Here is a 2,479-nt window from a genome sequence, read left to right as displayed (position 1 = left end):
GCTACCCTGCATGAGGCGAGGACTGGACTACGAGTCCCGGCTTGCGCTGCGGCGCCCCCCGGCCACGGCCTCGCGGCTGCGGACGCCTGGGAGCAGGTTGTTGTTTTTAAGAGAGGCGTCACGGGCTCACGGAGCGGTGACCGTCGCGCCGTGATAGCCGGCGCCGTGGGGCAGGGGTGGCGCTGCTCCTTCAGGTACCGAACTGGGCGGCTTAAAGCCCGGGGAAAGGGTTCGGGGCCAACAGTCCGGGGTGCCCAGCTGGCACTCTCGACTCTGCAGCCTCCCGGGGGTAGTGGCGGGGTCTCCTTCCTGGGCTGTAGCTGGTTTTGCGGCCGGCATTTGACCCTAGGTGTTTGGCGTTCGCGGCCGCACAGCCACATTCCCGGCTGGGAGTCCGCAGTTCCTGCGGCCCGAGCCGGCCCCTGAGGCGCCCGCTGTGGTCCTGCAGCCTCCGAGCCCGGCGTGCAGCCCAGAGCTGTGCGCCAAGTGTTGGGGAGCTGATGGCCCAGGCCAACCTCCTTGCTTCACTGGGGAGGAATGGGGAGGCATGGGGCGCTCCTCGGTCTGACTGATGAGAATCCATATGGTAAAATGTTCCGTGCGTCATCTTGTCGGGTTTTCTGCCAGCCTATCTTTTGGTGACGTTAGAGCCCGGTGATGCAAGGAATAGAAAGATTAAATATTAAATAATGCAGCACAGGTTTCTGCTCAGACACCTGCCTGATAATGGTCAAAGCTCCCTCATTTCCTCGTTGCCCTCCACGTGCCCCCTTTAGCGTTGGTCTTTCTGATCGAGTTTGCTTTAGTAGCTGTCCCACTAAGTGCGTTCGTCGTACGCGGTACGTGCTTATCTGTTTGATAAAGCCAGTTCTGCCCGGGGGTGCTGATTTTAATGAACTCATCTAATGAAGTTATTTTGTTGAGTCGCGAAATTTCCACTTTCATTTTAGCTTTGTTAAAAAACGAAGCGAGCCTTTCTTGTAGGTAAAATAGATAACTAGGGGCGCGAATTTTAGGAGATTTGCCTCCTCCAGTAAGGTCACATCCATAAGATAGCGCTTGAAGTGTCACTACTAATGTGTCTTTCTTTGGCTTAAGGTTTGAATCTTATTAGGTCCCCACTTGTCTCAGGGTATTTATCACACATAGCTACTGTGAATAGTTTACTGTTCTTTCCTGACCTCGAGTCATAGAGGGGAAGAAACGGAGAAAGAATATTATTACAGCACATAATTTTTAACTTTGACCCTGGGGATGGATTCTAGTCAAAAAGCTACGATTTGAGGCTGTGGGAATACTCATTTTTAAATGAAAACAAGTTGGGAAACAGTGTAATTCCAGTTTTGTGAGGTAAACCATAGAAAATGGAGTCAACCTATTTCTTTTAGAAATAATTAAAGGATATTCACTATTTTAAAGTGATTCTCTAGTAAAACAACAAATTTTTTTTCATTCCTTTTCTTTCTTTCTTTTTTTTTTTGGACACAGAGTCTCACTTTGTTGTCCTTGGTAGAGTGCTGTGGCCTAGTAGCTCATAGCAGCCTCAAACTCTTAGTCGCAAGGGATCCTCTTGCCTCAGCCTCGCAGGTAGCTGGGACTACAGGCGCCTGCCACAGTGCCTGGCTATTTTTAGAGATGAGGTCTCTCACTCTTGCTTAGGTTAGTCTCCAACCTGTGAGCTCAGGCTGTTCACCCACCTGGGCCTCCCAGAGTGCTAGGATTATAGGAGTGAGCCAGCACGGCCCACCCTGTCATAAGCTTGCTTGCTTTCTTCTTCTTTTTTTTTGAGACAAGAGTCTTACTTTGTCGCCTTCGGTAGCATGCCACAGTGTCATAGCTCACAGCAACCTCAAACTCTTGGGCTCAAAGTGATTCTTGCCTCAGCCTCCCAAGTAACTGGGACTAAAGGTGTCTATTACAACACCCGGGTGTTATTCTTTTTATTTTTGTTTTGAGACAGAGCCTCAAGCTATCACCCTGGGTAAAGTGCTGTGGTGTCACAGTTCACAGCAACCTCTCTTACCTCAGCCTCCTGAGTAGCAGGGACTGTGGGTGCCCACCACAACGCCCAGCTATTTTTTGATTGTAGTTGTCATTGTTTGGCAGGCGTGGGCTGGATTCAACCCACCAGCTCTGGTGTATGTGGCTGGCACCTTAGACTCTTGAGCTACAGGTGCCACCCATATTCTTTTAATTTTTTGAGACAGAGTCTTCACTATGTCACCTTCGGTAGAGTGCCATGGTGTCACAGCTCACAGAAACCTCCAATTCCTTGGCTGAAGCGATTCTCTTGCCTCAGCCTCCTGAGTAGCTGGGACGACAGCCTCCTGCCACAATGCCCAGCTATTTTTTATTGGAGTTGCCACTGCTGTTTTAGCTGGCTGGGGCTGGGTTTGAACCTCCCACCCTCAGTATATGGAGCCGTTGCCCTACCCACTGAGCAACAGGCACTGCCCTCAGCAGTTATTTTTATTTTTTT

The 2,479-nt window shown here is 50.4% G+C and overlaps 1 protein-coding gene across 1 annotated transcript in view; it reads left to right on the top strand.

Annotated features, from left to right (window-relative positions):
- The first annotated feature begins 92 nt into the window (after nt 1-92).
- Nucleotides 93-2,479, top strand: part of CCPG1 (cell cycle progression 1) — a 54,903-nt gene continuing 52,516 nt past the window's right edge. Inside the window, exon 1 of the mRNA XM_023509999.1 lies at nt 93-194. The gene's annotated coding sequence lies outside the window, so the exon portion shown is untranslated. The remainder of the gene's footprint in view (nt 195-2,479) is intronic.

The sequence above is a fragment of the Otolemur garnettii genome, unplaced genomic scaffold, assembly GCF_000181295.1.
Source record: "Otolemur garnettii isolate 467f Iridium unplaced genomic scaffold, OtoGar3 scaffold00011, whole genome shotgun sequence".
Taxonomy (NCBI): Eukaryota; Metazoa; Chordata; class Mammalia; order Primates; family Galagidae; genus Otolemur; species Otolemur garnettii.
The sequence above is the reverse complement of the archived record's forward strand: the minus strand, read 5'-3'. Positions and strand labels throughout refer to the sequence as shown.